The sequence below is a fragment of the Littorina saxatilis genome, linkage group LG12, assembly GCF_037325665.1.
Source record: "Littorina saxatilis isolate snail1 linkage group LG12, US_GU_Lsax_2.0, whole genome shotgun sequence".
In the NCBI taxonomy this organism is placed as follows: domain Eukaryota; kingdom Metazoa; phylum Mollusca; class Gastropoda; order Littorinimorpha; family Littorinidae; genus Littorina; species Littorina saxatilis.
In genome coordinates, this window is record NC_090256.1 from 15,835,433 (window position 1) to 15,863,022 (window position 27,590).

Genomic DNA, 27,590 nt, shown 5'->3' on the forward strand with positions numbered 1-27,590 from the left:
AAATAACACAAAGTACGGTCAACAGAAGGGCTTAAATCTTCTTGCTTGTCAAAGTGTAACTACTTGTGGATACTGCTTTCCATTTTTAAGTTTCAGCTTAGCTTAGTTTAGACTCACGATGGGTACAAAGATCAACAGTGAAATTTGACGGGGTAAGATCCCCCGCAGCTTGGTCGATTTGCCTACTACACCCCACCGCAACACTGGGGTAAGATCCCCCGCCGTTATGTTTATCAGAAAAAAATCGCATACAGCTATGGTTTTCGTCTAAATCCACTAATTATGGATGTGATTGGCATCTGACATCTTCAGATGTACTCTAACATTTGTTACGAGCAATAAGACACCGATCAACCATTGTTTTAGTGTGTGTGTGTGTGTGTGTGTGTGTGTGTGTGTGTGTGTGTGTGTGTGTTTGTTTGTTTGTTTGCTTAACGCCCAGCCGACCACGAAGGGCCATATCAGGGCGGTGCTGCTTTGACATATAACGTGCGCCACACACAAGACAGAAGTCGCAGCACAGGCTTCATGTCTCACCCAGTCACATTATTCTGACACCGGACCAACCAGTCCTAGCACTAACCCCATAATGCCAGACGCCAGGCGGAGCAGCCACTAGATTGCCAATTTTAAAGTCTTAGGTATGACCCGGCCGCGAATTTGCGATTCCTAAACGCCCCACTGAACGACTGACGTCACATGTCGCTTCGGTCTTTTCCGGAGGAACACCGCGTGCACATAATACACACTTCGATCGCGTAGCACTGCCATTGCACATTTTCGCATCGAAAACCGTGCCACTGTTTCATTCATCTTGGTGTAATAAATCTGAAAGCAATATAAGTGAACGAACAATTGAAAACATATCACATTACTAAACTCAGCTCAGTGTTTCGGTGTGACGTGGAAGTGTTCAAATATCTGCTGTATCAGGCAAGCCGATTTTGTTTCACCTGAACGACTGCGAGAGGCGAGCGCAAACCGTTGTGTTGTTCAGAAATGGTGTTCCCTTTGATATTTTAGTGGACATTTAACTTCAAATGCAACCTTTCTTAGCCGTAGAGTTGGTAACAGAACCTTCATGCGCGAGAAACGCCACATACGACGGAGTAACCATGAAATGCCTTCACTTTTGTAGCCCTGTCTGACAGTTGCTGTCGTAGCCTAGTGGTTTGTGCTCCAGCTTGAAGGTCATCTGACTCGGGTTCGACTCCTTTCCTGGTTACAGTTTTTTTTCTTGTTTGCTTTATTTTTGTCATCTATTTTGTGTCCTTAACTCCACCCTTCAATCTTTTCAACCCTGATGCATTCCGTTTATTTTATATATATATATATATATTTTTTTTTTAAACCATTTCCCCCAAAGCGGTTTAGCACGGTGGTATGTTATGATGAAAACGCGATTACACAAAGCTCACATGTGCACGGTCTGCAAACTAAACGGCGTGGGCTCACCGTATTAGCCAATAACAAGCACACATATTAAACCGCAGCGCAAAGCGTACACATTAGTACAACTTGAAGAAATCAATATACACTACTCACAAAAAGTTAAGGATCACTATGAGAAAACAGGTGCTCAATAAAATTAGTTCGCTACTGTTATTTATTTCTCAGTCAAACCAAATTGTTATGAATTCTTGTTCAGCTGTAAGTGGGCGATGTTGTGTTAGTGGGAAAATTGCACGGGATTCTCTACTACTGAGCTTGGTAGCAAAAGAAAAAGCGGAAACTTGCGAAAAAGGACCTTGTTTTGGACCGTTCAGCCCGAACACATTGCACAAGCCACATGGAAAAACCATTATGCACGTGCAAGCACTGCTGTTTATGTGTGAGATGCTGTCACTTGCTTGGCTTTTTGAGAAGACATACCACCAGTTTTAGGCATTATCTGACAATGCCTCCACGACGAAAATTGAACGAGTTTGAGAGGGGACGAGCTGTTGCATGGTTCCAAGATGGTGTCCCCAAGCGAAAAGTGGCCAGGCGACTTCACGTGTCCATCTCGGTCATTGTCAGACTGATTCAACGTTTCACAGCCACTGGGAGGGTCCAGGAAAGACGCTGACCTGGGCGACCAAAGAAGACATTTCCACGCGAAGATCGTCTCATTGAACGACTAGCCTTGCAAACAAGAACAGCCTCTTCCAGCATTATTCGAAGGCAGCTGAGGGTGGCTACTAACACCAACATCAGCCAGCAGACCACACGGACTCGCCTTCATGGGTTTAACCTCCGTTCTCGTCGCCCGGCTGTACGGCCACGTTTTAACTCCAGCCCATAGGGAAGCACGCCGCGCCTTCTGCAGACGTCACGTGAGGTGGACACGTCAGCAATGGTCCCAGGTCCTGTTCAGTGATGAATCACGCTTCACCCTGAACCACAACGACGACCGACTGAGGGTCTGGAGGCACTAAGGGAAACGTTACATTGACGCCACTGTCCAAGAAAAGGTGGCCTTTGGTGGAGGTTCTGTAATGGTCTGGGGGGCCTTCAGCCTTCACCACAGAACACCCTTGTTTCATGTACAGGGTAACCTGACTGGCCTCCGATACCGGGATGAGATCCCTCGACCGCTGGCTGTGCCTACACTGCAGCAGATGGGACCGCAGGCTGTCTACCAGGATGACAACGCTCGCCCCCACAGGGCAAGGATGGTCAACGACTTCCTGCAGCAGTCTTGAGTCAACAGAATGGAGTGGCCAGCATGCAGTTTTGATCTCAACCCGATTGAGAACCTCTGGGATAAGTTGGATCGCAAAGTGAGGAACAACCACCCCCCTCCCAGGGATGTCCAGCACCTCTACCAGATGCTGCAGGCTGAGTGGCAGGCGCTTCCACAAATGATCTTCACCACCATGGTCAACTCTATGAGGACTCGCTGCGTCGAGTGCCAGAACAGCCAGGGCGGTTACCCGCATTACTGAACTTTTGGGAGGATCTGAATGCCATGTCTTGTGATTTCAACGACTTTGTGAAATCAAATTTCTATACGTACACACTTTGATAAAATGTACAGACAAAACGATTGCTCGAAATTGAAGGAAATGTTGTATCGTTATCACTAAAGAATTGAATTAAACGTTTGCCAAATACCAACGCATTGGCTTTCTTAAATCGAAAGTTATAAATTTGTGTGCAAGTGATCCTTAACTTTTTGTGAGTAGCTTAGTTACCAGAAACAAAACCGTGCTTCGCACCGAACAGTTCGACAGTGACTGACCTACTGACCGAACCGCACCTCTTCCTTGTGACAGTCGCTCATGATACAACCATTCTTTTGCCGAGTCTGAAATTGATCTTCATAAAACTATGTGTAAGTGTAACAAAAGAAAAAAACTAATTTCTTTCATATTGCCTGAATAATAACTTTATTAACTGATAATCAAGGTGGCATCGCCGAATGACTGCAAGTGCAACGCGATCGAAGTGGCACGCGGTGTTCCTCCGGAAAAGGCCGAAGCGGCTGTGACGTCAGTCGTTCAGTGGGGCGTTTAGGAATCGCAAATTCGCGACCCGGCCGGGGTTCGAACCCACGACCTCCCGATCACGGGGCGGACGCCTTACCACTAGGCCAACCGTGCCGGCTGTGTGTGTGTGTGTGTGAAATTATTGCACATAAATATACTCTTCAAAAAAAGTTAAGGACCGGTCATGAAATGTTCACAATCTTTTAAATGTTCACCAAAAATCAAGGGTTTGACAATTTGATTGAAACTTCACTTTTTTAAACTAACTAAAGGGCAGTGAGTCTTTATTTAGGAAAATTGTTGACAGGCAGTGTTACTGTGTCTTGATAAACAGGCGGAAAAAGTGAGGTTTTCTTTTCAAGAAGTTCAAACCTGGCAAAAAAAAGTTGTATTTTTAAATGCAAACGGGTGTCTGAAAGTTCTAAGAGAATTGTGTGTCATAAAGGAATGTCATAAGTATGTGTTTACCCGCAGAAACAGATGTGCAAAACGCTTGGAAAGGGGAAGTTTTGAAATGAAATGCAGCAGTGTTAATCAATATGTTATCAAGAAAAAATACTTAATTTGAAAAGTTGTAGTATGTACTGGTCCGCCTACCAGCAAGTGATTTACAAATTCTTGAACCAAACTGCACCCCACCCTCCCCCCCCCCCCCCCCTTCTCCCCTGCACAAATAAGCAGTGTAGAAAAAAAAGTCGCGTAAGGCGAAATTACTACATTTAGTCAAGCTGTGGAACTCACAGAATGAAACTGAACGCAATGCCATTTTTCAGCAAGACCGTATACTCGTAGCATCGTCAGTCCACCGCTCACGGCAAAGGCAGTGAAATTGACAAGAAGAGCGGGGTAGTAGTTGCGCTGAGAAGGATAGCACGTTGTTTTGTACCTCTCTTTGTTTTAACTTTCTGAGCGTGTTTTTAATCCAAACATATCATATCTATATGTTTTTGGAATCAGGAACCGACAAGGAATACGATGAAATTGTTTTTAAATCGATTTCGGAAATTTAATTTTGATCATAATTTTTATATTTTTAATTTTTAGAGCTTGTTTTTAATCCAAATATAACATATTTATATGTTTTTGGAATCAGAAAATGATGAAGAATAAGATGAACGTAAATTTGGATCGTTTTATAAAAAAATTATTTTGTTTACAATTTTCAGATTGTTAATGACCAAAGTCATTAATTAATTTTTAAGCCACCAAGCTGAAATGCAATACCGAAGTCCGGCCTTCGTCGAAGATTGCTTGGCCAAAATTTCAATCAATTTGATTAAAAAATGAGGGTGTGACAGTGCCGCCTCAACTTTTACAAAAAGCCGGATATGACGTCATCAAAGACATTTATCGAACAAAAGAAAAAAAACATTCAGGGATATCATTCCCAGGAACTCTCATGTCAAATTTCATAAAGATCGGTCCAGTAGTTTAGTCTGAATCGCTCTACACAGACACAGACACAGACACAGACACACACGCACATATATGTTAAAACATTTAGTCAAAACTTGACTAAATGTAAAAAGAGAAAAAAAACTCAAGTAGTAAGCCAGGTACATTTAACATGAGGAGAACAAGGGGAACAACCGCGACTCGTTTTTGTCCGTGCTTTTTCATTACTTGAAGGGAGGCAACTACATCCCCAAACAAATATTTATTTAAATTTATCGCTCAAGTTGTATGTGCAACGTATTGTGCGAGGACATTGCTGAATTACATTTTGATAGTGATAACGCAATGTAATCCGACGAGTTCACACGATATACACGTCTACACCCTTGTAGTCTACTTGTCTAACAATGACATCATCGCATGCTGAAGGTGTAGGTGTCATTCTTCTTAGAAGCTATTAAAGGCACTCAAACCGATCTGCTTAGTTGTTGTTTTGTATGACGGGAAGTATTAAATCTCTCAAAACGATATATACGTTTGGGGACCAATAGCTCAGTTGGTAGAGCACTGGACTTGTGATCCTAAGGTCGCAGGTTTGAATTCGGGACGGGACGGACACGGGTCAACGGTATGTGCAGACCCAGAGACGGAAGCTATCCCATTGCCGTCTCACCACAATGGCACGAAAAAGACCTAGGTCATTCTGCCAAAAGTGCAGATGGCTGATACCACCTTAACACTTGTCTATCTCATCAAAAGTCGTGAGGGCGTAAAACTCGTATCATATAACCCATATCTGGTCCTTAAGAGGCAAAATATTTAGCCTGTAGAGTGTAGGGCGTGAAGCATTCTCTCTTTCTTATACGTTAATGTCGCCTGCCTAGGTTGGTGTAACTCGTGCAACATTCTCACCGTATAATCACTAACACATACGGCAGACATACGTATATACTGTAGCAGCTATTAACATGTGCCTTACCGTTTCTTGCGTCGCCGTATCAGGAAAACTACCCCCACAATAATAAGACCAGCGAGTACCAAAGGAATAACAATGGCTGGCACATTGACGGCAGGGCTGCTCCGCCGGCTTCCCCTCTGCCAGCTTCCCCTGGAGAAAAGAATAATAATAACGCATTTCCATGCAAAGGGCGTTTGACGTTTACGTAAGAAATTGCATCTTTCCATTTAGACACGTACAATCCAATCCAAAAACCACAGCCTGGCTAGTTCCTGTCAAACGTTGGAATAAGTTGTGCTGAAATAATTCACACACACACACACACACACACACACACACACACACACACACACACACATGCACACACACACATGCACACACATACACACACACATAAAGAAGGGTAGAGGTAGATCTTTCTTTCTTTCTTTCTTTCTTTGGTGTTTAACGTCGTTTTCAACCACGAAGGTTATATCGCTACGAGGGAAAGGGGGGAGATGGGATAGAGCCACTTGTTAAGTGTTTCTTGTTCACAAAAGCACTAATCAAAAAATTGCTCCAGGGGCTTGCAACGTAGTACAATATATGACCTTACTGGGAGAATGCAAGTTTCCAGTACAAAGGAATAAACATTTCTTACATACTGCTTGACTAAAATCTTTACAAACATTGACTATATTCTAAACAAGAACCACTTAACAAGGGTAAAAGGAGAAACAGAATCCGTTAGTCGCCTCTTACGACATGCGGGGTGCAGAGAAATAAGGATGTGGAAAAGAAGACTTTTGGTAAGTGAAATAAAGGTGATGGATCCAGTCAGGTAGAAATAAGACAAGAAAAGAATTGGAAAACTGCATGGAATGGTAGGGCGAGTTTTCTTGGAAGGAAATATAGGTGAAAGGACTGGTAAGGCAGAAATAAGACAAAAGAAGAGAAGTAAAGGGGTGGGGTAGCTCTGTTGAAACACTCCCGCCGCGTGAAGGCGACCCCATGGGAGCAGAGGTAGATCACGCATGCACATGCACACGCACGCACGCCCGCGCACACACACACAAACACACAGAGTAAAGGGTATTATTCCCCCCTCTGCTTCTTTCTCTCTGTAAGCTTGTAGGGCTAGATATGTTTCGGTAACTTACCCAGCAACCAAAATCACTTACCCAATAACAGGCTTGAATCTTCGATAGCTCACAAGTCGAGGAGCTAGACTTTGTGGGAACTACTTTTGTGATAGAAAAGTTCCGAACGCTCTAATGTACATCTTTCTTAATCTTTCTTTAGTGTTTAACGTCGTTTTCAACCACAAAGGTTATATCGCGATGGGGAGATGGGATAGAGCCACTTGTCAATTGTTTCTTGTTCACAAAAGCACTAATCAAAAATTTGCTCCAGGGACTTGCAACGTAGTACAATATATTACCTTACTGGGAGAATGCAAGTTTCCAGTACAAAGGACTTAACATTTCTTACATACTGCTTGACTAAAATCTTTACAAAAATTGACTATATTCTATACAAGAAACACTTAACAAGAGTATAAAGGAGAAACAAAATCCGTTAGTCGCCTCTTACGACATGCTGGGGAGCATCGGGTAAATTCTTCCCCCTAACCCGCGGGGGGTGCTCTAATGTACAAAATATACATCTCTGGGGCAAACAATACAAACATACCGCATTTAAATTAACTACTACAGGCTTGAACACATGAATCTCCATATGAAACCCATGAGTTCGGTTGTTTTCTGAATCTTGATTTGCCGTGCACAAACGTTCAACACAAGCAAATTCCCAAGGCAAGTATATAACTCTCATACTTTGTCTCGCCACAAGAGTAGTTCCCCTTTCACATTTCTTTTCACTCAGTTTCTTCAACAAAACACTGCAATCCGACGGTCAGTTTTCAACAATATTTTATGTTATAAACAGATCACACGCACCCAAATGCACACATCTCATCAATTTAAAGAACATAAAGCGGTTTCATACACTATTTTGCCCCAGAAAACTGAACTTCATACAGTTTGTTACGTTGGAACACGTAGTTCGTCCGCTAGTCCCATTCGACCAAAGAACATTATCCTAAGCGATACCAAAACATGAACAGAACACACAATGCCTGCCTTTACCGCCACAGCAGAATAACAACATATCTGTGTCCTTGATTTTAGTCCAAAACAGGGAAACTGACAAGAAGTGTTAACAGAATGGAATGATTTGCACGGAACTATACCGCGCATTAATCGATCGCCTGCGCAGGTTGACTGGTTGAGTGAATAGAATAACTAAAGAAAGGAGGAATAAAGAGGTGAAGCTCGTATATTTCATGATCCGCGAACTTCGACCATTATTTTTAATAATTACTGAGACTCGGCATGTAACCTCTACTTTGTGAGGCCGTCATGAGTGACCGCAATATGTTGGTTGTTGTTGTTGTTGTGGTTGTTGTTGTTATTGTTATTTTTTTATGTTTTAAAAAAAAAATGTTGTTGTTTGCGCAGTTTTAAAAAGATTATTCTACACAGGCATTTTTTCATGAATTAATCAATATTCAAAAGGTTTTTGTGCTTCTTACACTGACACAGGATGCCGCGGGTTAAAGTGATATTACTTCAAGACGATTGCATTAAGCATATATCCGACTCTGGCTTTGGGCTGCAAACTAAAGATGCTTCCTTAAATGTTTGAATATTCTCACCACACATTTTCAGGGATTTTTTTTGGCGCCAACCAAATAATTAAATGTTCACTAACCTACGGCACTCTGCAGTGACCTTGTGCAAAGGCTAATGTCACGTAATGCAGGTAACATATGTGCCATGGTAATCTATAATGGAAAAAATCATAAAAGCTTTGCCCACTGCCATCTCCAATATTTCGTGAATATGAGAATGAAAAACGACGTGCGCAAAAAAAAAGTATAAAGAGGGAGAAGGGGGGGGGGGGGGGGGGGGAGGGGAGGGTAGGTAGAAACAGATTTAGAGAAATTTCTTCACAGACAATGCCTACTGGGAACACTGATTGAACATAATGACGTATTTCACGCGGCGCGAGAGCTACCACACATTCAAAGAGTGCTGAACCTAAAAAAAAAAGTTCCAGAGACAGGTGTAATTGACGATATTACTGAAAGAAAAACGTGTGTTCGTATGTTTCTTTTTTGCCCAATGCTACCCAGATTTCGACCTCGATCGGTTGTCTGACGTACATATCACTGATTCACAGGTAAGCGTTAAGTGATCTACCACGTGGCATCTGGACCTTCTCAGTGAAGTTGAAGATTCAGAAGCGGGATCACAAAGAACGAAAACACTCAGCAGGTGAGTTTTACTTTATGATCGAGGTGGGTGGATGAGTGAGTGACAACAGTTTTCCTTTAAAAATCTACTGAAATGGCGTGTATGCTTTGTAGTCGGTCAGATGTGTGCCCTATCGAAACTGTGAGGAAAACCAAACTGTTGAGCAGGCGAGTCGAGCATAGTATGCAGTGTCCGCTTGATATGCTGCTCTTATCTTTCAAAAATATGCTCATCAGAGCAACGTTAAAGGCACAGTAAGCCTCCCGTAAACCATCACAGATACGGTCAGGCGTTTACACACAGTAAAAACACCCTTTCATTTAAACACTCACCGATTGAGAACATCCTAAGTGCCCTCCGTAAAGAGCGAACAATTTTCAAAGAATTTATTTTTGCGTGGTTTATCTTACCCCTGAGCCATCGTGAACCCGTGTGATCCAGTTTCCCTTTTTGGCTCACGAAGTGTAGCCTATGCGATCGTAACTTTGTCTGTCTGTGCGTTTGTGCGTGTGTGTGTGTGTGTGTGTGTGCGTGTGTGTGTATGTCTGTGGTAGAAACTTTAACATTTCCGAGTCTATGTGTGAGTGGTTATCCAAGACTATGGATAAAGCTCGCATAAGATTACGTCACGGTCAAAAGTGTTTGACGTCAATTAATGCATCATGACGGCATGCCTCCCTGTAGTCTTTCTCTCTCGCGTGGTGTGTGTGGTCTCGGTCATTGTTATTTTGAGCGGGCCGAGACTATTTGGCAGTCGTGTCCCTGTACATGCAGACACAGACAGATCTAGATCTAGTGTCTCTCTTTCTTGCACAGTGTCACCTAAGCTTACTGTATGTGTGGGTGTGTATGTGTGACGGAGTGATTGAGTTTGTGTTACTGTTTGTCTATTTCTTACGTGAGCCTTGAAGGCTTCGCCTCTTGTTCACAATGTAGTCGTCAGTTAGTCATTTGAATGCGACTCGATGTGAGCTTATCTACAATAGCACGTTTTTATGCACGAAACAAACGGCTGTGGTTCACAAGAACTCTAGCGATGGCTTTTGACTGTTGAGAGGAACGGCGATATGCATAAACCGTCGTCTGCTACGACCCTTGCGTGACCCTGCTTCCGGGCTTTTCTTTTTTCAAACTTTCAAAACTTCGAATTGTACTGATCTTGTCTTGATGAAAAAAGAATTCTTTTATGATAAAAGAATGTTTGTATAACAAGCTGTCAATTTATTATTTAGAAGTTAGGTCTAGCGCCAAAACGCACCATGGTCCAAAACCATTCTGATAATCATCGATCCACGGCTATGGCTAGTTTACATCGATAGAATGAGACCCGAAGGGAAGTAACTCATTTTTGACCTGAGTTCAGGATGGGTCCAAAAAGTGTTCGAGACAATCTGCAAAATTAATTCTTTAAAAATTGCTCGCTCTTTACGTAGGGCACCTGGGATGTTCCCGTTTGGTGAGCGTTCAAATGGAAGGGTGTTTGTACTGTGTGTAAAAGCCTGACAGTATCTGTGATGGTTTACGGGAGGCTTACTGTCCGGGCGTGATTTCCGGTATTGAATATTCATAACAGCCGTCCAGCACCAAAACGAGGCGCCATTGTTGTAGAGGACCAAGTCCACGAAAATAAATTCTTTGAAAATTTCTCACGCTCGACAGAAAGCAGCCAGGATGTTCCTGTTCGGTGAGCGTTCAAATGGAAGTATGCTTGTACTGTATGTAGACGCTCGGGGAGCTCTGTGATGGTTTACGGGAGGCTTACTGTGCCTTTAACTGCCGCCATCATGGCTTAATAATATCTTCACTGATAAGCAGCGTGTGTAAGCATGTGTTTCAAAAAGGCACAACTCTCTAATAGACAATAACAACCCGGACAGATTTATGTTTTATAAATCGTCTATTCTGGTGTTGAGCGTGAATGTTTAAAAGAAATGAAACGCAGTGCACACGTGTTCAATATAATTCATTGTTTATCAAAACAACGACGACCACTCGTATCTAAACGCACCAGTGAGCTAGCTAGAACCAGGCTAAAGTGAGTAGATGTGGAACAGTTTCTGTTTCCTTAATTTATCAACTATATCAGTCCATTCGACCACATCCTCCGCCCCAAGGCATAGCCATGACAAGTACATGTACATGTAGAATGACATGGAATTAACATGAATTCTTTGAAACATAAAATATCAGTATCTGAAGTCAACTAAACAGTCGGATTGCTCACCCTGTGTCACTGTGGTCGGTTGTTGTGAACTAGCTGGTTCTGTTGGGTCTGATATTTCTGCTAGGATAAAAGATTAAAACAGAAGTACAAAAACAAACGTTCGTCACAATTATATAGTTGTGAATATAATGATAAAATCAAGCTTGAACGGTTTACCTTCATGGTCTCCATGAGGATATACCGTGAGATGCCAACAACAGAATTTATTACCAATTCAGTGCCCCATATGGCTTTTTGACCAATCAGGCCGGATTCTAGGTGACCCGTTAAATGTTATAACGTTCAGGCAGGGACCCTTTTTGTTTATCACGCTAAACATTAACAAGACAAAGTAAAAATGTAATTCAACAATATCAACGTGATTTATTCTAAAGAATGACACTTCAAATGCTGTCAGGTAATACTCTCTTTATCTAAAAAAAAAAATACCAAAAAGCGAGTTTTGTCGGTGGGTGCGTTACGGAACAGCAAGGCACCGCCCATCGTCTGAGTGTGCAATGCCGACCGCTCACTTGAAATCTAAATGATCGAAGTTCGCAAAAATCAAGTGAAATTGCGTCACTCGCTTTACATCAAATGTATCTTTACGTCATTTCCAATCCGTCTGGAGTCGGTTCTAAATCTCTCGCTCTCTGTTCAATGAGAAAAAACGAAGAAACCGAAACGCATGTTCAACATCTGAACATGGTTTATCTTGTGAGATTGTTGTGTGTCAAAGGCATTTGACCTGTGAATATTCATCACGTCAAGTGTGTTACTCTGATTGGCTGACTCAGGTCACGAGAATTCTTTGACTGACAGGCATAATCAGGTAGAAGCCCTCAAGTTCCCATTGCGGCTGTTCTGTCTAATTCGCGGGGTCGCTTCGAAATTTCTTTTGGTCGAATTAATCGGTAATAAAACTGTTATTTCTAATATGCTGACTGTTAGCAAATGATAACAGACATGTCTCACAAACGATATCAGCATTCGCCTAAAAGGCTTATGCTTCATATCTTTTTTTTTCTCGACATGTCTGTTACTTAACAGTCAGCATATTAGAAATAACTCATAATGCTCATGCCCAAACATAAGCAACCCTGATATTCAATCTGACAATGCAGTATTTTAACATTCATCAACATTATTTGAACTACTAGACTAATTTCATGGCCTTAATATGTTACTTTCCGAACTTTGTTTAAAAGCCCAGTAAGCCTCCCGTAAACCATCACATATACTGTCAGGTTTTTACACACAGTACAAACAATCTTTCATTTAAACACTCACCGCTTGAGAACATAATAGGTGCCCACCATAAAGAGCGAGCAATTTTCAAAGAATATATTTTTGCGTGGTTTATCTTACCCCTGAGCCATCGTGAACCCGTGTGATCCAGTTTCCTTTTATTTTCACAATGTAGTTGTCAGTTTGTGATTTCCAATACGACTCGCTGTAAACTTATCTGCAATAGCACGTTATTTAATGTACCTCTGAATCTAAACGCACCAAACGGCTGTGATTCACACGAACTCTAGCGATGGCTTTTGACTGTTCACTGAGAGGAATTGGCGATAGGCATTACCGTCGTCTGCTACGAGAACCACGACCTTGCGTGACCCTGCTTCCGGGCTTTTCTTTTTTCAAACTTTCAAAACTTCGAATTGTACTGATCTTGTCTTGATGAAAAAAGAATTCTTTCATGATTTAAGAATGTTTGTGTAACAAGCTGTCAATTTATTATTTAGATTTTAGATTTTAAAAGTTAGGTCTAGCGCCAAAGCGCACCGTCCGATTTTGTTATCAGACAATCCGCAAAATTAATTCTTTGAAAATTGCTCGCTCTTTACGTAGGGCACCTAGCTATAGGATATTCAAAAGCGGTGAGTGTGTAAATGAAAGGGTGTTTGTACTGTGTGTAAAAGCCTGACAGAATCTGTGATGGTTTACGGGAGGCGTACTGTGCCTATAACGAAAGAATTATGCAACTAAGTATGTACACATCAGAAAATGTGTCTAAATTTCGTTTGAAGGAAGTTTATTAAGTACAGGTCTAAAATGCCAAACAGGGGGACGCAACTCATCCATTTTGGCAAGAACAACAGAGTATTAACCTGTCTCAATTTGATGTAAAATGTGTCTCCCTCAGTGCTCTCTTTACTATCAGCAGTGTGTGTTACCTCCTCTGCAGCTAGCTGGCTGTAATTATCTCACTAGTCCTGTTTGAAAGGCTGCTCTGAAGACTTTTGATCTTATTTCTCTAAACTTGGCCCTATTCTTCTGGGACAGCCATGGAGAGTGTGACTGGTCTGTGTGGATGGAACTGGTTGTCACCCACTGTGGGTCCAATAATGTGGTATACACTAGGTGTGCTTGATAACGTCAGATCTAGAAATCAGCATTTGCTCACTCATCTATGGTGAGGCTGTTAGCATATTTATAGGCCGAAACGATTCTTGAATGATCGTTTTTCACGCTGTCGTCCACCAGTGTGAAGTCCCTGGCAAAGCAGCCTTCCTAGAAAGGCATGATGACGCCACTACATCACTACACTTGCTGACTTTAATAACGCCTTTGAGAACCTCCAGATGGGTTTTCCGGTGTAAACTAGGCCTCCTCATACACGGAAGGATTTGCCACCTATTGAAGTCACTATATTTTAAACATTCGTAAGGTTTTCAAAAATCTAATATAAGAAACTTGCTGATGAACGATACCATTGTTTATGCTCATACCAACAGCAATTACACAGGCACACCGTTATGTAACTGGGTCGCTATTATATAACACTGAGTACCAGCAGAAACCATGTTACACAGGTCCAAAAACAAAGAGACTGCCAACGTTCGCGGCGAGTTCGACTATTCAGAGACGGAGAGCTGAGACATGGAAGCGCAAAAGATGAAACAAGCACCAGTGAAATATGGGTCAGTGCTACTTTGCGCTGAAACGAATTTAATATGTCTTACCTAATCTTATCGGCGTCGGTTCCAAAATAATATGACAAGGGAAGTGAATCTTGCAACCATTTTTTTTTGCGTTAAGCACTTCCAACGATTGCGTCCTGTCTTAACAAAAAACGATTAAGGCGCAAAACTCGTCGGCTTCGATGGCAGAAATCCATGAACATATTCGCAGTAGTCTAAGTGTAAACCACTTAAACGACCTCCAGAGCACGTCTAAATCTAGTCGCCAGTTTCGGCGGTACATGGTGTAGTCGCCACTCGTGCATACCGTGTGCCTCGCGGTTGGCGACACTCGCTGTTTACACACCGCCTAAACGTTTAGACGCCACTCATACATAACTCCCCTGTGCAGTGAAAAAAATAGAAACTAATACACAGATTGATTAGCTAAGTTGGTTCACAACAAGCATTTTAAAGTAAATGTCTCCCTAACACGGCATCTGAAGGGTTGCGACATGGATTTTGTATACCCAAAAATTAGTTAAGACAGAAAATATCAGATGTGCTTTTTTCACTTCTTTGTATCATTCATTGACTGGAAAGTCACCAAAAGAAATCATGAGAATACAGTAAAGTCCCCATTGGACATTCATCACAACCATTAAACTGAGTAAAGTGCATGTTACGAAAATGGTACACAGCTTTTTAGAACCACCTATCTGCATTAAAAATGCAGATTCAACCATCTGCTAACTCACTTAACCTTTTTTTTTCAACATAGTGCCATATTTGACTTGAAAAGCAAGTGACAAACATTAATCTCCAAAACGTGCATATTTTTTTCAAGTGACCCTCTTGGGGACATGAGCTGTACCAACGTCAAGTCTTGCATTGAATATCGACTCGCGGTAAGCTGAATAGGCATGATTTTCGTAAATGCTATTGATAAAGCTGAATAATTTAACAGAGATAATTAATATCTTTTTATATGAAAGGGTTGCTTAACTTTTGAACATGAGTTTATATATTTTGTTATTGGAATCTCACGGTGTATTCGTATGGAGACCGTGAAGCTATTGCATGCAAGCTTAAGTGTATTTTTCTGATCAAAACTCTTTAATTATGATGAATCAAAAACAAAGACAGTACAGGTTAGTTATTGGAACGTTTAATGTTGTCTAAACGAAACAACACGATTTTTTTGGTCAAAAGTTACACCTTCCGATCGCTTACCTTATACGGAGTTCCAAAATACAGAATACTAAAACCCAAGAAAGGTAAGCGATCGGAAGGTGTAACTTTTGACCAAAAAAATCGTTTTGTTTCAGCACACTCTGTAGTTAACCACTTGCCTGTACATTATTAGTATGCCTTGTGTGGTCACGTGCTTGCCCGAGTTAGAAAGAGAGAGGGCAAGGAGGAGGGGGGGGGGAGGGAGAGAGAGAGAAACTAGTCTAGACTTCTTAGAAAGAAGAGTCGAAGAAACTGTCTTTAAACCGAAATATAAGGAAATAACTTCCAGTTTCGACGAATATGCGTCCTCTCATAAGATGGACCGAGATTCGCTAATCAGAATGCTTGCGAGCCCGAGTAAACTATATGAAAGCCATGCTGCGACATCGAGGAAGATATCTTCCTCCCGCGTGCGCTGAGGCACTGCGGCGTTCAGTAAAACATGTTAATGGGACCGCCCGTGGTGATCACGCAAACAGCACCGCTATTACTGCGGTTCTTCTTCTTCTTCTTGTGTTCGCCGTCACACCATCAGTTTAGTCTGCGAGACGAATGACGTCGTGGCTTCCAGGTCTTGTCTGCTCCCATAGAGTTTGGTGCGGAGAGGGACTGATGCTGGCCACACTTTGTCTCTGATTGGTTTGAGTTGGGGGCATGTCATTAAGACATGTTCTGGAGTCTGGTCTTCCAGACCACATGGACAGGTTGGTGATGGGGCCAGCTTCAGCTTCCTGAACATGTGGGCGTTGAGGCGACATGATCACTACTTGCTGCCATCGTTCTAGGAGATTATATGCGTCTCTCGTGGATTGTGGTCGCATTGCTGCCTTCACAAGGGTTTTCTTTTCAGCGAAACTGACCGGGTTGTCTGGTTGTTCCTCCCTGGCTCCGAGTTTGGCGAGCTCATCAGCTGTTTCATTGCCTGGAATTCCGCAGTGTGCTGGAACCCATTGCAGGACTGTTCGTCGAGTCTTGACAAGCTCCTGGAGTTTCTCCATCAGACGAGGAAGTTTGTTTCCTGCAAGGGCTTCCAAGGCAGACAGTGCATCAGAGAGGAAAACAACTTGGGGGCATTCGCTTTCCGAGTCATGAATCATGGAGGCTGCTTGCATGATGGCCTGAACTTCTGCTGCATAGTTTGAGCAGTACTTTCCTGTTGGTAACCCTGCTGTAGAAATGTGCCCCTCAGGAGATCTGACAAGTACACCTGCTCCTCCATTGGCCACGGCGTTTGTTGCTGAACCGTCTGTATACGCGTGAATCCAGGCATCTTCAGGGTACCGTTCAGCAATCATGGCGAGTGTTAGGGTGCGCCTGGCAGTGTCGTTCTGGGAATCTCCTGAGGTAACGTAGGGGACTGTGGTGGAGATGTGAAGATTCTTGTAGTCTTCATTCCATGGCTGCGGCAGATCTGAGAAACTGATTGGTAGTACTGATGGAGGTACAGAGGCTTGGTGCTCTCTGGCGAGTCTCTTGCTTTCATGTAAGAAGCTGCTGCGCTTGAGACAGTTCTCTGTCAGGTTATCCATCCTCTTCTTCATCCGATGCGCAGGCAGGCACTTGAATTTCTCAGTCTGAACCATGACCTTGGCGTCTCTCCTCTAACTGAGGGGTTGCATGGCAGCAACTTCTTCCATGGTCTTTATTGGTGTGGATCTCATCGATCCAGTAATGATCCTGAGGGCTTGGTTTTGGACCCTGTCCATTGTCTGCTGGTGGGTCTTGGCTGCTGTAGACCAAGCTGTGGAGCCATACTCAAGATGGGGCCTGACTGCTCCCTGGTAGACTCGCTTGAGTATCTCTCCATTTGCTCTCCAGCTGGTTCCGGCTAGCTTCCGCATGATGGCAAGCTTGCGCCTGGCCTTTGCTTCAGCATTGAGGATGTGGGGTTTCCAGGTCTGTTTCTTGTCAAAAGTGACACCAAGATATGTTGCCTCGTCATCACTTCTCAAGGGTGTGTCACAAAGCTTGATGGTTCCAGTCTTTTGTTTTGAGGATAGGGTGAAGAGTGTTGTGGAGGACTTTTCCTTGTTGATGGCAACACACCATTCATCTGCCCATGCCGCCAGCCGGTCAGCACCGCTATTACTGCCAGGAGTGAAGGACGGAGTACCATCTACAGCCACCCCCGAGGACCAATCCGCCGAAGCAGAACTGGGGGTAAGCTGTCGCACATCACCTCTTCCCTTGCCTAGAATAGCGTGAAACGCAAGGCTAGGTAAAGAAGAGACCTGCTGACTGTCTGGAACTGCAGCCACGGAAGCAGTGCCAACAGGATTTCAAGACAACCCACCCTGAGTAAGTGTAGAAACACCACCAAGGTGAGTAGTCTCATGAACACCACCCACAGGTGCCGTTTGACAATGCCCTCCCCGAGAACCGGGGGAGCACGTCGACATACCTGAATTCAAAGCTTGAACCTCGGCGGCCGAAAAGGTAGCCGACGGCCAGATGCGCGAAAGAGACGCAGTGTCGCCGACACCAGGAGGCAAAGATGCCGTGGTGGAACACGCCACCCCCTTCTCAAAAGCGAGCATCTCTTTCATTTGCTCCTTTAAATAGTAAAACATGGAAAAAACTCGTCTCTAGAAAAAGAGTCGTTCGCCTTAACCTCAGAGACAGGTGAGCGGACAGGAGGAAGAGCATGTACAGAGTCAATCTCGACTCGCAAAGATTCATTGCCAGCTGGGTCAAAAACGCTAACTACAGCAGGTTTGACGCAAGGTGGAAGCTCCTTCTCCTTTGAGTGAGACTTAGCTCAGCTTTTTGACTTTGTTTTAACTGAACTGCCCGGCAGAGATACTGGTACTGAAACCTGTTTAGCAGAGGACCTGCCCTTTTCCGCCATCTTGGAAAAAAATGAAAACAACCACGTTTTAACACGGGTAGAAAAATTTTCTTCAACAAGTTCAGCTAACAAAATAACCAGAAAAATAAAGGAACAATCTCACCAACTCATGTAGCAAGACCGTCACGAAGTACCAAGGGTAGCTGACCTTCCTTCCACAAAAAGTCAGAGGCTGAAACGCCTAAGCAGTACTAGACACGTCCTATCACAACGTGTTGAAGAAAGGGAATGAGGTTGCCGGTAGTCTATTCCGCGCATGTGCGGGCTTCCGGTGAGGGGAGGTAACTACCTTTACCTTGACAACAAAGGTTTGTTTTTGATTGGGAGTTATCTCCCCCTGTTATACCAGGGTCAGTACTTCAATGTCTTAGCATCAAACTGAAGTTAATTGCTATATATGTGAGTTGACATAAGAATATGTTATTTAATCATAATTTCCATATTTTTAATTTTCAGAGCTTGTTTTTAATCCGAATGTAACATTTCTATGTATGTTTTTTGAATCAGACAATGATGAAGAATAAGTTTAATTACAATTTTAAGATGTTTAATTACCGTCAGTCAGTGAATATTCTTTCCCGAATGTGTAAGAGTTGACATCCCCGGCGAAACGTTGTTCAAGAACTTTTTTTTATTCAAGAATATTCTAGAATGTTCTAGAATTTTTCTACTGGCATTATTCTAGAATTTTTTGGCTTGTAGAATATTCTAGAATATCGAACAAAATTCAAGAACAGCAACAATGTTCTAGAATATTTTTTTTCAAGAATGATCTTATTCAAGAACATTCTTCTTCAAAGTTCAAGAACTGTGATCCCTTATTTTTAAAACACTTTTAATTTAATTTTTTGTTCTCCACTTATAGTTTTGGTTGTGTTTGCTACACATTCGAATTACACTACAAAATAAAACACTTGGTTCATTCTTCAAATGTTATATTGTCACAAAGAAGTGAAATAGATGACAAGTCGATCTTGGGCTAACAATGTTCACAAGCAGAATGTGTCTTCAACATTTGTCATCACTTTTCTGAACTACTGGAACTGCATGGATGCGGATGCGGTACCGCTTCTCCAGGAAAGGTCACTGTCACCAGCATCCCTTGTTGGATGATTCCCTTGGCCAACTTCACTGTCAGTCTGTGGCAGAGCATGGTGGATTTGATTCAAAAGAAGGCTCAGTATCAGCTTGAAGCTTTGCAACATTGTGTCCTGTAAAGCCTGAAACACAATGCCTACAGTTTACAAAAAATCATTCATTCAAAAACTTGGAAAAAGGAACAAAAATGAAGAGTTAAATGTCCGCAGTTTGTTCTTTTTGGTATGTAAATATGGTATATTATTGATGAAAACACATTTTCATCTGAAATAAGCCATTTTTCTCTGAGACATTTTGCCCATTAATTGATTGAATTCATTCACTGGCTGATTAATTACTTCCACAGTTCGTTGACAGGACTCTTACCTTTTCCTCCAGTGATTATGTGCTTCTTGGTACTTCCAGATATCTTCTTCACCCCTCTTTCCTGGACCTAGTAAATAAGAAACAAAAAAAAGTTTTAACAAAGGATAAACTCAAACATCAGACATTCCAAAGATCATCATCATAACTAGAGTGAATGTGAACCGAAAACTTACAAACGTATTGCTTGTCATTAATGTCATTCAATCAATCAATCAATCAATCAAACCAATTTTGATGCAATGGTTAATGTTACCTTAAAAGTACATAATTCTATCAATACACTTTCGGAATATTTGTTATAATCGTCATTGTTGTAAATACCCACAGGCATGTTTACAATTTGAAGCACTTTTTTCAATTTCATTTTCAGAAACCTGTTTTCAATTTTGACCAAACCAGTCAGTTTGCTAGCGGCAAATTTATACCAAATCTGTGAGTTCCAAACCTCAAACAAATTCAGCAGAAGTTACAGTCTATAATTTATACTTTGAAACCAACAGGTTTCGTTTATTCTGTCCAACAGTGCCAGCAGAACGCAAACACGGCAGACTTTCTCTTTGCAAACAGACGACACAATGACACACTAACACAGAAAGGCGGCCGTTAAACCCAACAATCAAAATCATCACATGATTAAACAGTACTTTTGCTTAAAATGCAGTTAAGTTTTATACATCTGCCATTTCTCATGTGTCAGATCGAAGAAGAAACTTTTAAAATTGAAGGCTGGTTTCGATTTCACAGTCACACAGTGACACACATGTTTACATCTGTACCACATGTTGAATAAAACAAGCAAAAACAAAACATACTTACTGAGTTCATGGAAATGATGCATGGATCAATGTTGTTTTGCTTTGATGCAAAAGTGCTTCAACAAAGACAACAGAGAAAAGGTTTCTAGCTGCAGCAGTTTGTTCAAAAGAGTCCCCTTTCATCATGGTGTACTTTCAGAGCGTCGCCATTTTGCTTTTAAGGGAAGTAACTCCGGTGGACAAACTCTGGCACCGGAAGCTGAGAAACCCTGAGGCGCCAAATTCTTTAGAAGCACGTTGTTAGAACTGAGAAAGATTTTGTAATCTCCATTTATCTGAAAAAATGGCATGCCACCGATTTGTCAACTTGTTAGACATGAAGAAATGCTGTATTCTTCATCCCAAACAAGAGTTTGAACTTGGAGGTGCCAGACACAAAAATGACAGATGAGTGAAACTGAAAGCACCATGGGTGAAACTAAGAGCAGCGATCTCACTTGAGTGGCAACAAGCTGTATCCTGATTTTCTCAGGAAAAACAAAGGTAGGTGTTTTATAAAAATTCTTTTATGTTTGATATTGTTGTTTGTTTTAGGTGACATATACTGATCTAGGTTTAGGTTTTTATTAATTTTTTTTTTTTTACATATTTAATAAGTGAATAACAATTAAATGCTTTCTCTCTTGTTTGCAAGATTTTAAGTGAAATCAGTTGAGTTAGACCTATAGGATTTGTTTATTTTGAACTATCATTTGTTTTTACTCAAGCCCTTTCAAACCTATTCTTTTCAGTCTCTGTGTAACTGTAAGTGTAATGTGCACATCACATGTATCATTCATTGATTGTAATATATATGTGTCTGACAGTGATACTAATAGTCAAGTGTCAATCAGCAAGCCGGCACTAAATTGTTTTACTTTTTTCAAATAATTGTCTTCTGAGTATTAGCTAGTCAATTACAAGACTTTACAGGAGACTCACCGTGTTTGGTCAGGAACATATTATTTATACTTATAGAAATTCCTGCATGAACAAAGATGATTACTATTAGTATTATTTGTAAATAGTTCAGTATTTACCCCTTATTAGTAAATAATAAATATATTCAAACTTGAGCATTTATAATTATATATATTTAGGAATGTAGGCGGTGGAGACACACACAGAGTAAAGGATGATCTCCCTTGCTCATGTATAATTTCTATGCATTCTCGCTCTTGACGTCATTCTATATAAATATATATATATATATATATATATAATGGTTGTTCTAATTTGATCACTTCTCATTTTTACAGAGCCTGCATCAAAAGGCAACAAGCTGCAAACCATTAACCCATCAACATCTTGTTCATTTTCATTTTCATTTTTCATTTCATTTTTCATTTTCATTTTCATTTTCATTTCATTTTCATTTTCATTACTTTATTGTCCCATCGCTGGGAAATTCGGGTCGCTTCCTCCCAGTGGAAAGCTAGCAGCAACGGAGTCGCGCTACCCAGGTGTCTGCGTGTTTAGGTGTATTCAGCCACCTGCACTTATGGCAGAATGACCAAGGTCTTTTACGTGCCATTGTGATGACACGGGGTGGGACATGGCTTCCGTCTCTGGGTCTGCACATAAAGTTGACCCGTGTCCGTCCCGGCCCGAATTCGAACCTGCGACCTTTCGATCACAAGTCCAGTGCTCTACCAACTGAGCTACTGGGCCCCGGGTCAGAGAGTGCAAGTCTTTTCAAGAGCTTGAAGAGGTGCTCAAGCCAGTCAAGGCCATGGGAATAGTGATGCAAGAAGAGATTTACTCAGGTAATTAAGTGAAGGCAATCAACATGTATTGATTTAAACCTTTGTCACAACAAAATTTGGGATAATTAAATGAAACCACAAAACATGATGAATGAATTATTCCTAAACTGAAGAAAAAAATTGCTTGAAATCGCAACAAAAAGTCTCTTTGAAAATTAAATTAGTTAAATACTGTAATTTCTTTCATTCCTGGCCCGTTGCATGTCAGTTCCCAAAAACTCTCTGGATGGCATTTCTGGAAATGAAGCTAACTAAAGTTATCATTTAGTTGTTTCAATACTTTTATGAATGGTGACTTATTTGATAAAAACATTGACATGGCACACTTGATTTGACAACATTCACAAAACATTTTTCGATTTTTTAACCATCATTTCTTGAACAGTTAATGTTCTCAGCATCCAGGCGACTGATACATACATTTGGTGTGGATAGAATCTGCATGAATAATACTTCATAACTGTATTGTTTATTTTGTAGTTATTTTAAAACGGAACAAAATACATAGTAATAAAAGTATCCAGAACAGGAATTTTGCAATTGGACACCTTGACAGATTCCTGACCATATTATTGACTCTTTAAGCATGATGAAACAAGAAGGGCAAAGCCCATACGACTCACATGCTTGACCTTTACATGACCTTGACCTTCAGCTAAACCTAGCAATGACATCATACACTAAGAACTGCTTTACACATTTTTCCTACCAAAATACATGTGACCTTGACCCAAGGTCAATGTCATCCAAGGTCATGCAACACAAAGCTGTTAATTCAAGACATAGGAAGTACAATGGTGCTTATTGGCTCTTTCTACCATGAGATATGGTCACTTTTAGTGGTTCACTACCTTATTTTGGTCACATTTCATAAGGGTCAAAGTGACCTTGACCTTGATCATATGTGACCAAATGTGTCTCATGATGAAAGCATAACATGCGCCCCACATAATTTTTAAGTTTGAAACAGTTATCTTCCCTAGTTCAGGGTCAAGGTCACTTCAAAATATGTATACAATCCAACTTTGAAGAGCTCCTGTGACCTTGACCTTGAAGCAAGGTAAACCAAACTGGTATCAAAAGATGGGGCTTACTTTGCCCTATATATCATATATAGGTGAGGTATTAAATCTCAAAAACTTCAGAGAAAATGGGGAAAATGTGAAAAATAGCTGTTTTTTAGAAAACATTTATGGCCCCTGCGACCGCGACCTTGAAGCAAGGTCAAGATGCTATGTATGTTTTTTGGGGCCTTGTCATCATACACCACCTTGCCAAATTTGGTACTGATAGACTGAATAGTGTCCAAGAAATATCCAACGTTAAAGTTTTCCGGACGGACGGACAGACGGACGCCGGGACGGACGGACGGACGGACGACTCGGGTGAGTACATAGACTCACTTTTGCTTCGCATGTGAGTCAAAAAAGCACCACAAAGAAACATTTAGACTTTTAAAATTGTATTTTTATTACACTTTACAGGGCATGATCTAGTACAACCTGCAAAGCATCGGCTCCAGTATTCAGACTGCACCCGGTGTGACCAGTGGAAAGGTTCTTCGCCAAATAAATAACCATCACCGATTTATCATCCTTCGAGTAGTTAAATTTCATGTGATAAAGTATTGAATGAAATCTTGTTTTGTCTGCTGTATCTAGATGGAGGAAAAAATCACTTTAAATATTCTTGTTCTGTTATTAGTCATTAGATAATTGTACTATCATTCTGATTTGTATGAAGAATATATTCTTAATGGATTTATTCTTAAATGCCAGCACAGAATATTCCAAGATCATTCTGAAAATTGTGTTGAGAGTATACTAGAAGTAGAACTTCAACCTAGTTTTGAATATTCTAGAATACTTCAGACATGTTCAAGAATATACTTTAAGTTAACAGGATTCAAGAATATTCCAGAAAAATGTTAAGATTCAAGAATTCTCATTTAATCTTTAGGAATAATTCAAGAAACTTCTAGAATATAAATTCATGAATATTCCTGAACTTTTTTTAATTATTCTAGAATAGTGTTAAGAATATTCTAGAATAATGTTAGGATCATTCTAGAATATTGTTAGGAATATTCTAGAATATTGTCAGGAATATTCTAGAATAATGTTAGGAATATTCTTCAAGTAGGCAAGAATATTCTAGAATTATTCAAGTCCTTTTTCAAGAATATTCCTTACCAAAACATCGAAATATTCTAGTTAAAATTCAAGAATTCTCATTTAATCTTTATGAATAATTCAAGAAACTTCTAGAATATAAATTCATGAATATTCATGAACGTTTCTTGAATGGTTCTAGAATTGTTCTTGACCGTTTCGCCGGGGAAGGCTCGTTTGGAACTACACATTTGCCCTGATTTCTGTATGGAGCTTTACTCAAATAGACATTACATGGTTAGATCTAATTTACCAAGTGCTTTCGTGACCAAATGAAAAATAAATAAAGGGGCCAATAGAGGATTCATTAATACTGGCCGGACTACATACTCAGGACACTTGCCACATAACAATTACAGCGAATTAAGTTCCCCTTTACTCAGACAATCTATGTGTTCTTAGTTTTGATCTAAAATCATGACAAAGTGTGGTTGCTTACTAGGGGGATCCGGGGGAATGCCCCCCCTGAAAAAAAAGGTTCTCCAAAGAACCCAGATGGTGCAATCTGGTGTCATCTGAGCTCCAAGTTTGCCATTAAATTCTGTTTTTAGAATCAGAGTTGTTAGTACCAATTTTTGGTTTTTTTAAGAAAAAAATATATACATGTGGTTTAAATTTGTTAAAAAAATTGATCTGTTGAGACAAACAGGAACATGTAACTTGTAACACAATCTGTGCAATCTGGTTTACTTTCAAACATAAAAGTTCAAGTAACTGAGGCGGGCGGTAGCAGTGCGTGAACAAAGTACGGAAAGTTTTCGCGGTGCTTTTTTTTGTGTGCATCCCCCCTTTATTTTTTCGGCGGACACTTTTGCTTTTTCGGCGGAACAAAAAAAATATTCAGCGGAAATCCGCCGTTCGGCGGACAATTCCCATGCCTGGACTTCTCCCTTCCAGGGGAATTCCCAGCGCACTTACCCTTCTCACGAGGGTGGAGGGAGGGGAGGGTAGAATTAAGAGACCGTCCCAATTTGTTGCTACCACAGTGCAGTCTGAGTATCTTGGGCATACATGATTTGATAGTCTTAACAGTGTTTGACTCAAAGTAGGGGGTTGGCGTTTGCTGGATACTGGGTACTTAAAGGTAGTTTAATATACAGTACATGCAAAGTATAAAGTAATTACCTTTTCTTAGACTAAAGTGACAGCCAAGAGCTTCATTCGTGGCTAATCCCTCCTTGTAACAAGTGTATTTGCCTTCATTCTTCTTCCCTGCATTTGCGATAGGGAGAGTGAAGTTTCCAGTTTCCAGTTTTCCAGGCATGATACTGTGTATATTCGTATCGCACTTGTAGTTCCCAAGTGTGCTGTCCCAAAAGCAGTTCAGTATGGTATCTGTAGAGAAAAATATCAAATAAAACAACTGTCAGAACTTCTAGGTCTGATCTATTTTGTAAAGACAAGCTGCTGAAACATTTTAGGACGTGTATGTAAGCAATGGGAAAACCAATTGAAGTCAATTTGCCAAATTATTACAGTCGACAAAAAGGCACACAAATACAATGTTTGTGTAAGTATACCGATACACACAAGTATTTCTGTAAGAGTTTCTTGTTTCTGCCGGCGTAAAAAAAAGTATTTTCTGAGCTTACAGATATTGTCATTGGCTCGAAACCTGTTTGTCGCAATTGGCGATTGATTTATTTCCCATAGTGAACGTTATGCAGACTCGTTTTGGTGTCCTAACAATCCCATGTGCAGGCATGAGCATCTAATTGCTTAACCGAAAACGCATTGTTCTCTCTTATGGGATGCATCAATTCACCATCACTACTTATCCTGAGATTTTATACTGTTCAAAAAAAGAAACGCATAGCTTGTAATATTTGGTTAATTTAGTTATATGGCTACAAGGATATCCACCAAACTGCAGAAAATGTTTATCTGGTCGTCGACCTTTCGTCCATTGCCACAAGTGAGCTCTGCACGTGACGCATGCGTTATCAGTGGCTACAATGTCAAAATTGCTCATTTGGCATGACCACTCGTCATGCTTCAGTGTAATCTCGTGAAACTCGGGGAATATTGAGCTCTCACCATGTCTTCCAAAACCCATAAAAGCGGATTGTTCGCCACAAAGAAATCAGACGACAATTCAGCGACGAAAGATGGCCCGATTGAGCAGAGAAGACCGCCAAATTGCATTGGGTCGTTTACAAGCAGGCCAAAGTCAAAGTGCAATCGCCAGGCACTTCCACGTGTCCCAGAGCACCATCAGTAGACTGTGGGTCAGGTTTCAAGCCACTGGCTCCGTTGCTGACTTGCCACGAGCGGGAAGACCAAGGGCGACAACTGCTGCTCACGACCGCTTCATACGGCTCCGCCACCTCCGGAATCGTTTCCTGTCGGCCTAATCTTCTGTCCAGGCTCTCCCCGGGCCACACCGATTATCGGACCAGACCGTGCGGAACCGCCTGCATGAAGCTGGTTTGAGAGCTCGCAGACCTCACAGAGGAGCTGTCCTCACCCGCCGCCATCGCCAGAACCGAGTGCAGTGGGGCAACCAGCACCTTCGCTGGACCGTCCGGAATCACTGGAGACACGTGTGGTTCAGCGACGAGTCCTACTTCCTGCTCCAGCGACATGATGGTCGGAGGAGGGTCTACCGGAGAGTAAACGAACGTTACGCGCCCAACTGTGTGGATGAGGCACCCGTTCATGGTGGTGGAGGCGTCATGGTGTGGGGGGCGATCAATACTGCTGGAAGGAGCACCCTGGTGCACGTCCAAGGGCGCATAACTGCCCAGCGATACGTGGAGGAAATTCTGCGCCCACACGCCCTTCCTCTTCTGGCTGACCAGGATGCCATATTCCAGCAGGACAACGCTCGCCCGCACACAGCACGACTCACCACCCAGTTCCTCACCGACCACCATGTCCAGGTGCTTCCCTGGCCATCCATGTCGCCAGACATGAACCCGATAGAACACCTCTGGGATGAATTGGACAGACGTGTGCGCAGGCAAGAAGAAGCGCCGGCAAATCACCGCGATCTATTGCAGGCACTTCAGGAGGAGTGGGACACCATCCCACAGCAAGATATCCGGCATCTGATCCAGTCCATGCCCAGAAGGTGCCGGGCAGTT

At 41.7% G+C, this 27,590-nt stretch overlaps 2 long non-coding RNA genes across 7 annotated transcripts in view; both read right to left on the minus strand.

Annotated features, from left to right (window-relative positions):
• Positions 1 to 27,590, minus strand: part of LOC138981344 (uncharacterized) — a 42,156-nt gene that overhangs the window by 3,498 nt on the left and 11,068 nt on the right. Inside the window, exons 2-4 of one of the 6 annotated variants that reach the window (XR_011460617.1) lie at positions 25,630 to 25,839; positions 11,344 to 11,400; positions 5,845 to 5,973 (exon numbers count right to left, since the gene is read on the minus strand). This is a non-coding gene — a long non-coding RNA (uncharacterized lncRNA). Of the gene's footprint in view, positions 1 to 5,844; positions 5,974 to 11,343; positions 11,404 to 25,629; positions 25,840 to 27,590 lie in introns of all 6 variants that reach the window. The other 5 variants (XR_011460616.1, XR_011460615.1, XR_011460613.1 and 2 more) reach the window with 5 other exon arrangements.
• LOC138983279 (uncharacterized) lies at positions 19,224 to 20,738 on the minus strand. Its single transcript, XR_011461061.1, has 3 exons — positions 20,590 to 20,738; positions 19,774 to 19,840; positions 19,224 to 19,529 (listed from the first exon to the last, which is right to left on the minus strand). It is a non-coding gene; the product is annotated as an uncharacterized lncRNA (long non-coding RNA).